At 40.7% G+C, this 15,380-nt stretch overlaps 1 protein-coding gene across 3 annotated transcripts in view; it reads left to right on the top strand.

The window, feature by feature from the left end:
* SORT1 (sortilin 1) overlaps positions 1–15,380 on the top strand; it is an 89,840-nt gene that overhangs the window by 12,599 nt on the left and 61,861 nt on the right. The window lies entirely within an intron of this gene.

Consider the following 15,380-nt stretch of genomic DNA (forward strand, 5'->3'; position numbering starts at 1 on the left):
AAATAGTAACCACAGGAGAATAATTGACAGGTCTTTTTTAGTCTGGGGCATTAGGAAAGATTCACTGCGAAATTATTTAAACTGATACTTGAATAGAATTTTGCCAGGAAGAGTATCTCAGGCAGAGAGAACAACATGTTCATAAGGCCTGGGTCTAGAAAGAGCTTGGCATACTCCAGGATCTGGAAGAAGGCCAGTGTGGTTGTAGCAGAGGGAATGGGGGAAGGGGTTAGCGCCCACACCCAAGGGATAAGCGGCAAGCCTTTATGGTTCTCTCGGCTCAGTCAGCTGGCAACTGGAGCATATCTCTTTGTCACTTTATTTTCTTTAAAATGAACTAAGATATAACAATTAAATGCAAAAATTATGAAATGTAGCTATTTATTGAGAAATTAATTGTTTCATGGAAGTGACTTTCAAAAACTAAGCCTACCCTTTTATAAGTGCCAAAGGTTTTTTGTTTGCTTGCTTTTTTAATGGAAATCTTTCTCATATACTTCTCTTGTCTTCTTGGTCAACAGTATGAGCCTAGGTCACTAAGAAGAGAATAAATTATGCTATACCAGGACTGCTGTGGTTTGAATGTGCCTCCCCAAATTCATGTTTTAGGAACTTAATTGTCAATGTAACTGTATTAAGTGGTGGGTCTTTAAGAGGTATTATATCATGAGGGCACCAACTCATGAATGGATTAAGGCCTTTATCCCAGGAGTGGGTTAATTATAATAGGGGGAGAGTTTGGTCCTATTTCTTTTCTTTTGTTGTTGTTGTTGTTGTTGTTGTTGAGACAGAGTCTCACTCTGTTGTCCAGGCTGGAGTGCCATGTTGTGATCTCAGCTCACTGCAACCGCCGCCTCCCAGGTTCAAGGGATTCTCGTGCCTCTGCCTCCCAAGTAGCTGGGATTACAGGTGTGTGCCACCACACCTGGCTAATTTTTGTATTTTTAGTAGAGATGGGGTTTCACCATGTTGGCCAGGCTGGTTTCAAACTCCTGACCTCAAGTGATCCACCTGCCTTGGCCTCCCAAAGTGCTGTAATTACAGGCATGAGCCACCATGCCTGGCCTGGTCCTATTTCTTTTCTGTGTCTCCTGTGCTTGCTTCCACTTTCTGCCATGGGATGATCCTCTGCAGATGCCTATGCCATGCTCTTGGACTTCACAGCCTCCAGAACTGTGAGCTAAATAAACATCTTTTCTTTATAAATTGCTCTGTCTTGAATATTCTCTTATAGCAACTGAAAATGGACTAAGACGATGACTCACAGTATTTTAATGTGGTATGACATTTAATACCCACAAGAGCTATTGAGATATGTGGGGCTGTCTTCTCCCATTTCAGATGTCCTGGATTATAAACTTAAAGCCATCGTCTGCCTGTTTGCTTTTTTCCTGCAGAAATGATATTCCCTTTGTAATTCCTCTTGTAATATCCTCTTCGTCTTGCTGTTGTCCCTGTCTCTACGTATATCACCCTCAAATTTGATTTGCTTCCTCTCTATGCTGAGAAAGCAGATTTCTAATATTAGACAGTTCTAACCAGTTTAATAAATTGAATTAGAGTGATGGTCTGCAAATTTCTCTTAGAAGTCAAATGCACAGATTTTTAATGCATGATAGTGACATCAGGGGTCTTCTTGCTTCTTTTCAGTGAGTATCCGGGTTGCTGAGGCATCTGAATCATGGAAGTTGCTGTTGCCCCTCTCCTTTGAACACTGGCCTATTGTGGAGCAGGGAGCTGATCTCGAAAACAACAAAAACCCAGACACATAGCAGTTGAAAAGCAAACTGAGTGGCTAAATTATTGATGAGTCATAGAATTTTAAAGCTTAGAGAGACTGGAAAGATTGTCATTCTAACCCCCTCACTTTGGTAATGATGTCAGGTTGTGCTGCCCAATTTCACGCAGCTTTTTGCAGAGCTGGAAATAAAATTCGGGTTGACTGATTATTAGCCTGGTACTCTCCTCTGTATCATGCTCCCTCAGAAAACTCTGAATAATTAAATAGATTTGGAAACTTGTAAATTATTTTGTAGTTAATTTTTTCATTTCCAAGAATAGACTTCATGAGAACTGGGACATTTGTGATCTTATTTCTGGCTCATGTTTTATGATTCTAGCAGTGCTTAATTTAACAGAACTATATTCTGTTAGGATTTTCTTCCTGCCTGCAAAAGCATCACTCAGGTTGTGTTCTAGGCCTCACTGGGGTTTGGAAGCCTAATCCTAGATCCGCAGTCTTTATGGGATCACCAATGCCTTGCCTTTGTAATTCTCAGTTTTACCCCTGAGGAAATGGATTCCCAACAGATAAGATGATTTGTGCCTACCTTCCCAACCAGTTAGTTACTGAGCTAGGCTTAACGTTCTTTTGTAGTTTTGTTTTCATTGTGACAGGCTGACTTCTGTAGATTAAAAGTCTAACATGTTTAGCCTTTATTTTTAGATTTCTGTACCTAAGATGCCTGTTGATAGGGTATAGTCTTCAGTAGCTCAGAGCATGTATTATCACAGCACATGGTAGGCATGCAGACATATTTGTTGAAAGAGGGCAGGTATGTGAAGAATGCCATCATTGAATTCACTTCCTTCTTTGTTTGTCAAAAAGGCTGCTCCTGATGGGGACATGGTCAGACCATCAGCAAGTGGCTTTTAAGCTGGGCCTTGCCTTGGGAAAACTGACCCACACGCAATAGTGCCAGTGTTAGTTTTTTCAGTGTTTTATTTTTGATCATGTGTGTAACTAAAGATAGAAGTTTCTCATGACTGGATTTTTTTCCAACCTACAGTGACTCTTGGGACCAACTTTAAATTTTCCAAGCTTATAGTAACAGTAATTTAATTTGGTTTCTAGTTTAATTAGATGTGAAGATGATTGTTTCCGTGAAGAATCTTGTGAACAGAACCTAGGGGGTATTCAGATGATCATAGAAATGGACATTGTGCTAATTCATTAACTCTAAAGTGTGGGGGCCTCCTGCTTTAAGATGGTAGGCAATAAGTGCTTGGATGAGTCTTATATCATCAGCTCTCAAGGTGGATGCATTTTAGAGAAGGTAGTACAAGCTGTCCCCTGCTTTCTAACATAATGAATTCCTGAAAACCTATTTGGCAGTCAGATGGCAACTATAAATGCCAGCCAGTTACTTCTGCTTCCCAGAGCTCCCCTACTGAGGGCAGTAGATGGCTGTTGGTACCATCTGGGACACCAGAAATCACTGTTCAATACGTAATGGACAAAAGGCTCTGAATGTGACTCTGAAAAGGCAGCTTAGTGTTATCAGTCATTAATGATATTAGGAGGTCTACCTTACATCAAGACCACCTATGTTCCTGTGCCTCAGTGTAGCAGGGGCTCTTTGACCTATCCTGTAACCTTCTGGTATATCTGTTAGCTAGTGTAATATAAATAAGAATAAACTAACATGCGTCCAGGCATGGTGGTTCACGCCTGTAATCCCAGCACTTTGGGAGGCTGAGGCGGGCAGATCACTTGAGGTCAGGAGTTCGAAACCATCCTGGCCAACATGGTAGAACCCCGTCTCTACTAAAAATACAAAAATTAGCCAGGCATGGTGGCATGCACCTGTAATCTTAGCTACTGGGAAGGCTGAGACATGAGACTTGCTTGAACCCGGAAGGTGGAGGTTGCAGTGAGCTGAGATCATGCCATTGCACTCCAGCCTGGGCAACAGAGTGAGACTTTGTCCCAAAAATAAATAAATAAACTGACATGGTCTATGTGTACTTTTTTATCACCCTTTCCTTTATACTTTTTCTTTCCTTTTTTTTTTTTAACTAAAAATAGCTTACTTATATAGTTTTATTTTTAAAACGATTTCTGCCAATTGGAGGTGGGATGAGAGTAATTTATGCACTCTAGAAAAACTATAAAGAAGAATGCACCCCTATCAATTCTATAATACCACTTAAAGACAGTTGCTATTGATATTTTAAAGGGTATCCTTCCAGATCTCTTTTTTTTTTTTTAAGGTACAATCTTGTTCTGTCATCCAGACTAGAGTGCAGTGGCACAATCATGGCTCACTGTAGCCTTGACCTCCTGGGCTCAAACAATGTATCTGGGACTACAAGTGCTTGCCACCATGCCTGGCTAGTTTTTATTGTTGTTGTTATTGTTGGTTTTGTGGAGGCAAAGTCTCACTATGTTGCCCAGGCTGGTCTCAAACTCCTGAGCTTAAGCAATTGTTCTGCCTCATCCTCCCAAAGTACTAGGATTATAGGTGTGAGCCACTGTGCCTGGCCCCTGATATCATTGTAACCATAAATATGCACATATGATGTCACATGCTGTTTTGTAGCCTGCTTTTTACTAATATGCTCTGAATATCTTTCAATGTCAGTAAATACCTGAAACATTTTTGTTTTGGGTTTTTAAAATTTTTTTAAACGTTTCTTCTTTTTCTCCTTGTTCTTGAAACATTTTTAATAGTACCTGATATATTGTTGCATGGCATAACATAATTTACTTAACAAATCTCCAGTTCCTCATTTATAATATACAGGTATAGTAATATCTCATGGGGTTATGTGGATTAAATAATAATGTGTATAAGATACCTAACACAGAAGATGACATGTGGGGAATGTTCAATAGTTGTTAGCTGCAGTAATCACCCTGATATATGACATCTTTTATAAACGTGTGTGATTATCCCCTTATGACAGATTCCTAAGAATAGGATTTGCTGAGTCACATGATATGGACGTTCTCAGTTTTTATTTGCATCACCAAATAGCTCTCTGGAAAAGTTGCAGCAATTTATGTACTCTCACCCACCATAGAAGAAGGTGCTCTGGTCCCTATGCCCTCACTGGATACATTTTGTCAAGTCTTTTAATCTTTGCCAGTCTGAAAGGCAAAAATGTCATATTTTTCTTTTTATTTCTTGGCTCACTACAACCTCTACCTCCTGGGCTCAAGCCACCCTCCCATCTCAGCCTCCTGAGTAGCTGGGACTACAGGTGCACACCACCACACCCGGCTAATTTTTTTTTTTTTTTTTTTTTTTTTTGTGGAGACACGGTTTTGCCATGTTGCCCAGGCTGGTCTCAAACTCCTGGGCTCAAGTGATCCTCCCGCCTTGGCCTCCCAAAGCCTGGGATTACAGGTGTGAGCCACTGCACTGGCCTGTTTTTTTTTGTTTTAGAGATTAAATCGCTTTTCATATGTTTATTGGCCATTTCTTTGTCCTTCTATGAATTGGGTGCTCATGTTCTTTCCCTATTTTCCAAAAACCTGTTTGATATGAATTGGGTGCTCATGTTTTTTCCCTATTTTCCAAAAACCTGTTCGAGGTTTTGGCCTGTTACTTATTGATTTGAAAACCCTTTCTAAATTAATATTTTGTCATGTTACAAATAATTTTATATTAATTGAAACCCTTTCCATATTAATACTTTGTCATGTTACAAATAATTTTTCCCAGTTTTTTTCAGCTTTCTCTTTGGTGTTTTGCAATTTAAACTTTTTACATAGTCAAAGTAAATCCTTAAGTATGGGTTCTGATTTTTGTACCATTTTTGTAAAGGTCTTCTCATTCCAAGGTTATAAAAATATTCATTTATACTTCTAGTATCATTTTTTGACACAGGGTCTCACTCTGTCACCCAGGCTGGAGTACAGTGGTGCCATCACAGATCACTACAGCCTCGAACTCCCAGGCTCAAGCAATCCTCCCATCTCAACCTCCTGAGTCTCTGGGACCACAAATGCATGCTATGCCACCACACCTGGCTGTTGTTTTTTTGTTTGTTTTCTTTTTTGGTAGAGACAGGGTCTCACTATGTTGCCCAGGCTGTTCTCAAACTCCTGGGCTTAAGCAGTCCACCCACCTGGGCCTCCCAAAATGCTAGGATTACAGGCATGAGCCACTGTGCCTGGCCATTTTTAGTATTTTTATAATTTAATTTTTTTACATTTAAATCTTCTCCCTATATGGAATTTATTTAGGCATTTTAAGAAGGGAGTTAGGAATTCAGCTTTTTATTTTATTTTTTTCCAAATAGCCAGTTTTTCCAGTGTTCTTATACCACTAACTTGAAATGCTAGCTTTATCATGTGCTAAAAGAAACCTCATCCATTCCTGGATCTGTTTTGCTCTATTGATTTGTCTGTTCCTGCGCCAGTAACTCTGTCATGGGATTAATAAATTTTTCCAAAAGTGGCAATAATTTCATGCTCATCTGCTCCTGGTAGAATCAAGCTGACATTTCACCCAACTACTCTTCAACTTCTTGGCGTCTGTGCTTCCTATCCTAGGGTAGGATTAGGTCATCTGAATGACTGTATTTGCTCTGGGCTCCTCGGGGTACTGGCTTTTGGACTGTTAAGTACAGAAACAGCATATTTACATAGTTTTCCTTAATTTTGACCTGTTTCTAGATCATACATTTAGCTGACTCCTTAGCAATATGAAGTGACCAGATCATGTTCTCTTTGTGCCAAATGAAGCTTGTCCAACCCACAGCCCGTGGGCCACATGTGGCCCAGGGTGGCTTTGAATGCAACCCAATACAAATTCATAAACTTTCTTAAAACGTTATGAGTTTTTTTTTTTTTTTTTTTAGCTCATTAGCAATAGCTAGTGTTAGTGTTAATGTATTTTATGTGTGGCCCAAGACAATTCTTCTGCCAGTGTGCCCCAGGGAAGCCGAAAGATTGGACACCCCAATAATCTGCCTCTTAGGCATGCTACATTAGAGCAACACAGCTTTTTTTTTTTTTTTTTTTTTTTTGGAGACGGAGTTTCACTTTGTCAGCCAGACTGGATTGCAATGGCGCAATCTCGGCTCACTGCAACCTCTGCTTCCTGGGTTCAAGCAATTCTTCTGCCTCAGCCTCCTGAGTAGCTGGGCCTACAGGTATGTGCCACCACACCCAGCTAATTTTTGTAGTTTTAGTAGAGACGGAGTTTCACCATATTGGTCAGGCTGGTCTTGAACTCCTGACCTCAGGTGATCCACCCGCCTCCGCCTCCCAAGATGCTGGGATTACAGGTGTGAGCCATCATGCCTGGCCTCCAGTTATTGTTTACCAGAAACAAAACATGCTTCAACTCTCCCCACACTCTCCATTTGAATTATCATTTATACAACTAACACGTAACATCTTTTTATATATATATATAACATTCACTCTACCTTCTGTTTGCTGGACTCTCCAACATAGTACTAGATGTTTTTGTATGATTCATTATTTTGATATTATAGAACATTCTTCGGTAATATTGTGTCAGAGGTTTTGGGTTTTCCCTTCCTATAGGGATTATTCTGCCTTTCAGTTATTTCTAGCAACAAAGCTTTATCCTCTGCTCATATTTCATTTATTCTTCTTACTTTGCCTTAATTACAGCAATTGAGCCATAACTTACTGGCCATTATTTTCAGGCCTATATATCATCAGACGCCATTCCTGCCTAAGTGATCCAGTGGGCTCTCTCGGCTTTCTTTGGGTCTTTCAAGCAGGAGTACTATTTCTAAAGTGTCTTCTTAAATATATTTCCTTTACACTATTTTTATTTTTCTTCTATTTCAACCTTAATTTTCTTTATTCTGACCTTGAGATTCTTCTTATTATTATTCTTTTAAATATAGACGGGGTCTCTCTCTGTTGTCCAGACTAGAGTGCAGTGGCATGATCATAGCTTACTGCAGCTTCGAATTCCTGGGCTCAAGTGATCCTCCTCCCTCAGCTTCCTGAGTAGCTAGAACTACAGGTGTGCACCACCATGCCTGGCTGATTTTTAAATTTTTTGTAGAGATGGAGGTCTCACTATATTGCCCAGGCTGGTCTTGAACTCGTGGACTCAAGTGACCTCCCACCTCAGCCTCCCAATGTGCTGGGATTACAGGCATGAACCGCCATACTCAGCCTGAAATTATTTTTGTATTTTAACAAGTCTTAATAGCATTTACTGTATACTCAGCATTTTACTAGATGGTGATATTAACAGATTTTATTTGTGGTGTTCTTTGAAAATTTTCAAGATACTTGCATATTATCTTCCTGTGTGTTCTACCTGCACCGCTGCCTTCTCTCATTGCCTTGCTCTTGCTTATATCTGCCTCCCAACTCTGTAAACTCTGCTTAAATCTCAGTATTCAGACCTTTATTTCTTCACTTGAAATTTGAATTTCTCTTCTGTGTAGACTACCCCTGCTCAATGCCTCTAAACACTTCAATGTGTTCAGGGCATCTTTACCAATGTTTAGCTACATGAAGTTAATGGTAACTACAATGGGAAGGAGAGGAGTAAGGTCACCACCATGTGTGAACATCTAAGAATACATACCAGTGTATAACAGTGTCTTGGCTGGCTGGAAGAGCATAGGAATAAACTCTATTCAGCCATTATTTACTGAGACAGCAGTAACCCGTGTTAGAAGGAAGATTACATACAGATCAATAATGTTAGTTCAGGACAAACAGCTATCATGAGTTAAAAAAATACTAAAAAAAAGAAATAATGTTAGTAGCAGGAGTTTGTGATAGACTTTTACGGAGATGTTTCGGAGCATCTAATAAGTATAAGACCTTGTGCTAGGCCTGATGGGTAATACCAAATATAGTGTCTGCCATTAAGAATTTATAGCATAATTTGAGAGGGAGACAAACATGTAAATAGTTCTACATGTATAGTTTACATGTACGTATAGTTTACATTTATATATAAATATAAATAGTTATAGTACCAGGAGTGTCCGTGAATGCTGTGAGGATAATGCTTAGGAAGAGGAGATCACTTTGAGCTGTGATAATTACAAACCAGAATGGTTGGTTTTACAGTGAAAGATGGGACTTTGGCTGTCTTTCAGATCTTTTCCACTGGTATAGTCTGTCCCCTGTGGCTGTCAAAAAGAAACACCCACAATAGAATGCTGAGGAGCAATGGACAAGTGCAGAAACACAGAACTTTTCCTTTTTGAAACTTGCATTTTTCAACTTTTAGATTTAGGGGTACATGTGCAGGTTTGTTACCTGGGTATATTGTGTGATGCTGGGATACAAATGATCCTATCACTCAGGTAGTGAACATAGTACCCAAAAGTTAGTTTATCAGTACTCACGTCCATCCCTCCTCTAATAATCCCATTTCTGTTGTTGCCATCTTTATGTCCATGAGTACCCAGTGTTTACCTCCCATTATAAGTGAGAGCATGTGGTATTTGGTTTTCTGTTTCTGTGTTAATTTACTTAGGGTAATGGCCTCCATCTGCATCCATGTTGCTGCAAGGGACGTGATATCATTCATTTCATGGCTCCATAGTATTAGATGGTGTATATAGACCATATTTTCTTTATCCAATCCACTGCTGATGGGCACCTAGGTTGATTCCATGTCTTTGCTATTGTAAATAGAGCTATAATTAACATAGTGCATGTGTCTTTTTGGTAGAATGATTTGGGTCAGATCACAGTTCTCTTTTAAGTTCTTTGAGAAATCTCCAAATCGCTTTTCACAGTGGCTGAAGATTCCCTCCAACAGTGTATAAACATTCCCTTTTCTCCACAGCCTCACCAGTATCTGTTTTTTTTGTGTGTGTGTGATGTTTTAATAATAGTCATTCTTTCTAGTATGAGATGGTATCTCATTGTGAAACCTGCATTTTTGAAAAATAGTTTCACTTGCCATAGAATTACAGCTTGACTGTTTTTTTCCCAGTACTTTAAATATGTTACTCCACTGTCTGGCTTGTATTGTAGGAAGAGTCGGCTATCATTCTTTGTTTCTCTGTATGTAATGTCATCTTTTTTGTGGATGCTTTTAAGATTTTTCTCTATTGCTGATTTTAGATTATTTGACTATGATATGATGTGCTTTGGTGTATTTTTCATCGTGTTTCTTGAGCTTAGGGTTTCTGAGCCTCTTGGATCTCTGGGTTTATCCTTTTCATCACATTTGGGGAAATTTTGGCTATTGTATCTTTTTTTTTTTTTTTGAGACGGAGTCTCGCTGTCGCCCAGGCTGGAGTGCAGTGGCGCGATCTCGGCTCACTGCAGGCTCCGCCCCCCGGGGTTCACGCCATTCTCCTGCCTCAGCCACCCGCGTAGGTGGGACTACAGGCGCCCGCCACCTCGCCCGGCTAATTTTTTGTATTTTTAGTAGAGACGTGGATGGTCTCGATCTCCTGACGTCGTGATCCGCCTGCCTTGGCTTCCCAAAGTGCTGGGATTACAGGCGTGAGCCACCGTGGTTATTATAGCTTAACTTTTTTTTCTGTCTCCAGCCCAGCCTCCTCTAGATGCCCTGATTGTATATATAATCAGCTGCTTGAAGTTGTTCTACTTCAAAAAGAATGAACAGAGCCATCGCTGAGCTGTAGAACAACTTCAAGAACATTTGTAGAAACTGTAGAACATGGCCGGGTGCGGTGCCTCACGCTTGTAATCCCAGCACTTTCGGAGGCCGAGGCGGGCGGATCACGAGGTCAGGAGATCCAGACCACGGTGAAACCCTGTCTCTACTAAAAATACAAAAAAAAATTAGCTGGGCGTGGTGGCGGGCGCCTGTAGTCCCAGCTACTCGGAGAGGCTGAGGCAGGAGAATGGCGTGAACTCGGGAGGCGGAGCTTGCAGTGAGCCGAGATTGCGCCACTGCACTCCAGCCTGGGCGACAGAGCGAGACTGTCTCAAAAAAAAAAAAAAAAAAGAAACTGTAGAACATTTTCTGAATTGATAGCTCTGTTCATTTTTTGTCTTTTTTTATCTCTGTGTTTCACTTTGGATAGTTTCTGTTGGTATGGCTTCAGGTTCACACTCACCTCTTCTACAGTGTCTAATCTCCTGTTCAGCCTATCCAGTGTTTGTTTTTTTGTTTGTTTGTTTTTGAGATGGAGTCTCGCTCTGTTACTCAGGTGGAGTTCAGTGCTGCAATCTTGGCTCAGTACAGCCTCCACCTCCCAGGTTCAAGTGATTCTCCTGCCTCAGCCTTCTGAGTAGCTGGGGTATGTCACCACGCCTGGCTAGTTTTTGTATTTTTAGTGGAGACAAGTTTTCACCATGTTGGTGAGGCTGGTCTCAAACTTCTGAACTCAAGTGATCTGCCCGCCTCAGCCTCCCAAAGTGCTGGGATTACAGGCATGAGCCACAGCACCCTATCCAGTGTACTTTTCATTTCAGTCATTGTAATTCTCATTTCTACTTCCAGTGTACTTTTCATTTCAGTCATTGTAATTCTCATTTCTACAAGTCTAATATAAGTCTTTTTCTTTTCTTTTCTTTTTTCTTTTTTTTTTTTTGAGACGGTGTTTTCTTGTCACCCAAGCTGTGGTGCAATGGTGCAATCTCTGCTCACTGCAACCTCTGCTTCCTGGGTTCAAGTGATTCTCCTCCCTCAGCCTCTTGAGTAGCAGGGATTACAGGTGCCCACCACCACACCTGGCTAATTTTTAGTATTTTAGTAATTTTCGTATTTTTAATAGAGACAGGATTTCACCATGTTGGCCAGGCTGGTCTCGAACTCTTGACCTCAAGTGATCCGCCCACCTTGGCCTCCCAAAATGCTGGGATTATAGGCATGAGCCACTGCTCTGATTTAAGTCTTTAAAATTTTTTTTTCTTTAACATTCTCAATCCATTCTCTAATTTCTTGTGGAGTACAGTTATAACTGTTGCAATGTCCTTATCTACCAATTATCTTTGTTATTTCTGAGTCAGTTTGAGTTTTCTCTTCATTATGGGTCCTGATTTCTTCTTTGCGTGCCTGGTTATTTTTAAAAATTTATTTTAAGAGACAGGGTCTTGCTCTGTTGCTCAGGCTGGAGTGCAGTGGTATGATGATAGCTCACTGTAGCCTCAAACTCCTGGGCTCAAGAGATCCTCCTGCCTCAGCCTCCCAAGTAGCGAGGGCTACAAGCATGTGCCACCATGCCTAGCTGATTTTTTAAAGTTGTTTTTGTGAAAATGGGGGTTTTGCTACATTGCCCAGGCTGGCTTCCAACTCCTGGCCTCAAGTGATCCTCCCACCTCGGCCTCCCAAAGGGCTGGGATTATAGACATGAGCTACTGCACCTACCCACCTGATGATTTTTCAGTTGGATATTGTGAGTTTTAGCTTGTTGGGTGCTAGATATTTCTGTATTCTTTTAAATATTCTTGAACTTTGTTCTGGACCACTGGTTACTTGGAAACAGTTTGATCCTTTTGGGTCTTGCTTTTAAGCATTTTTAGGCGGGACCGGCACAGCGTTAGGTCTGGGGTTATTTTTCTTTACCACAGAGGTAAATGTTTCTGAGTACTCTACCCAATTTCCTTGCAATAACGAGGTTTCCTATTATGGTTGCTGGGAACAGGAATTATTCCTGTTCCTGTGTGAGGTCTCAATATTGTTCTCTGCTGTCCTTTCAGGTAATTATTTCACTGGCCTCAGGTAGTTTCCTTACATGCGTGTGCTGATCGGTGTTCAGCTGAAGACTTGGTGAGGTGGCTGGGGAGGCCCCCTGCTCAGATCTCCAGAATTTTTTTTCTGTGTAAGTCTTTCTTCTCTAATCTTCTGCCCTGTGAACCTCTTTGGCCTCCCCAGACTATCAGCTTCCTCTCTTAAGTTTAGGGAGAACTCTGGACTCTGCCTGGGTGCCCCTCCCCTGCACTGTACCTGAAATTCTCTCCTGGCAGTAAGCCAGTTAGCTGTAGGGTCCTCCTTGTTCAGTTCCTTGTCTTTCAGGAATCGTCGTCCTTTGTGCCTAGTGTCCAATATCTTGGAAACGGTCATTTCACATATTCTGTGGTTTTTTTTTTTTTCTTTTCTTTTCTTTTTTGAGATGGAGTCTTGCCCTGTCGCACAGGCTGGAGTGCAGTGGCGTGATCTTGCCTCACTTCAGCCTCCGCCTCTCGGGTTCAAGCAATTCTCTGCCTCAGCCTCCCAAGTAGCTGGGATTACAGGCGCGCCACCATGCCTGGCTAATTTTTTGTATCTTTAGTAGAGACGGGGTTTCACTTGAACTCCTGACCTCGTGATCCGCCTGTCTCGGCCTCCCAGAGTGCTGGGGTTACAGGTGTGAGCCACCGTGCTGGGCCCATTCTGTGTTTTTTTTTTTTTTTTTTATTAGCTGTTTCCAGTAGAAAGGTAAATGTGATCCCTGTCACTCCATCTTGACCAGAAGCAGAAGTCCACCCAGAAATGAACTTTTACATTTCATACTCATGTCTGTTATGGGGAAGTTAAGTGGGCCTAGCCTTGTGTTTTTACTTCATCATCCTCTTTTTCAGAACTTCATAAGTAGTTCTTCAAGAATTCAATATTTATTGCGTGCCCACTGTGCACTATGCTGTGTGTTAGCTGCTGAAATGTATAGGCTTGATTCCTTTACCAGATGGACCTGAGGGTCTAGTGGGGAGGACAGGCAAGGTTCTTGTGGCTACAATTAAAAGTGCTATAATACATATTTTGAAAGATCTAAAATGCCACTGCAGTGTAGAATGACATGTACGTTGTCTTAAATATTAGAAATGATTCTGGATTAGGATCAATGGCTTTGTGCTGACTTGTGAATTCTGTCTTCTAACCATGACCAGGTTGTCCACCCTTTCCTGGACATCCATATTTTTTTTTCTCCCATTGAATGGGCAGGATTGAATCTGTACTCTTGGGTCCCTAGCTCTCCTGGATTTATCTCCTTTCCATATGACCTTTTCTTTCTGCTTAACCTTTGGGCCTGCTGTAACATCTCATTTCATTTTTCTTTTTTAACTTTCACCAGTATAAGAATGTTAGAGACTGAAATATTAAAAAATTAATTGCATTTGCTATAGGTAGATGAGTTTTTCAGTGAGTTTGCCCATTTTCAAAAGCAAATCTTCATTGCTTATTTGGAGTGGGTGGGAGGGACAGCTTAAGGGTAGCAGAAAACCACAGTTTTGCTGGTGAATCTGGCCTACATTTCCAAAGGAGCTCTTTGGTCGATGAATGAGGTCCATTACCATTTCAGTTGTTTCAGTGAAGCTGAGAGTTGCCAGTGACACGTGATAATCCTCCTCATTCTGTAGTTGAGTAATAGGAAAATGTGGGTAATGCCAGTCTGCATTGACTGGGTCAGCTGTGTAGAGCATTGCCTGAAAAGTAAAAGTTGCAGTCCTGATTGGCTCAAGACTGATATCTTACAGCCTGATGAAGACAACCACGAATTCCAGTGCCATAACTGATGGACTTTTTCTTTTCTCTTAGTCAGTTATTACAAGGACCTTCCTTGGAAAGATAACCTATGTTTAGATGACTGTGATCTTAGCCCTTGTAATCTGCCTGGTGCTTGTGGTAGCTCTGGATGTTCCTGTTTTTCCTGAGGGACCTCATTGATGTCATTTCAGGCACTATCCTCACTCAAGAGAATGTGTGGTTTTGCTATGTGTGAAATATCATATAAGGCACACTGCTATGTCAGCTTTTAAGCTTCTGGTTTCAGAAGCTCTGGCAGCCCTACTTTTTCTCAGATGCCTGGCAAGCCTGCATGTCTGAATAGCCCTTCTGTCCTGCAGAGGCTGTGAGAAGCTCTGCCGAGCATTTGAGAGTTAACCATTATTTACCGAGCAAGACCTGCGTGAGGCACTGATTGTACTAACTTACAGAAATTGTGTAAGAGATTCTTTTGGCATCAAAGGTACTTACGGTCCAGAGGGGAAATCACATAAGTGAATTCGGAAGCCTGTTCAAGACTACAAGAGAAAATTCGAAGATAAACAAAACAGTTCATGTTTTGAGTTCTGTTTCTTTAGATTTCTATGTTGGGATTGGTGGCTTGAGTGACCAAGTAGCTGGCATCCCAACCATTTATAGACATGTTCTATTTTGAGGTTGAGTTTGTGGTTTGGGAAGGATGTGTAATCATTTTCAACGAATGCTTATTGAGTGTGCAAAGTATTCCTGTGGTAGGCACAGGGAGTACCAACAAGTATAAAGTTACATTCCCCAGCTTCCAAGGAGCTTCTCATATCTGACAGGGCAAGGCATGTTTAAGATTTTAAAATCTTAGTAAGATTATATGTCTTAAGAAAAAAGCATAATCATCCACATTTATTAGAAATATATACTGAACTATTAAACTGTCTAAGAAATGGGGCTTGGGTGGTGAGCATGTGGCCTGGAAAAGAGAAGGATCTTCACTTTTTGCTATATAGACTGTACATAGTATGTAATTTCTATATGGTTTGAAATTTTTACCAAATGCAGTTATTACCTCTTTGGAATTTTTATTTTTTTATCAGTTACAAAAATTATAGAGAACAGAAGATTGTATTAATATGTATAATATTAACCTTGAATATCTCCATGTGGTAGGATTATGAGTGACTTATCTTTTTTATACCTTCTTACAGTTGTTTACATCTTCTTTAATGAATATATATTATTGTATAAATAGAGAAA

This window comes from Hylobates moloch, unplaced genomic scaffold, assembly GCF_009828535.3.
Source record: "Hylobates moloch isolate HMO894 unplaced genomic scaffold, HMol_V3 SCAFFOLD_5, whole genome shotgun sequence".
In the NCBI taxonomy this organism is placed as follows: Eukaryota; Metazoa; Chordata; class Mammalia; order Primates; family Hylobatidae; genus Hylobates; species Hylobates moloch.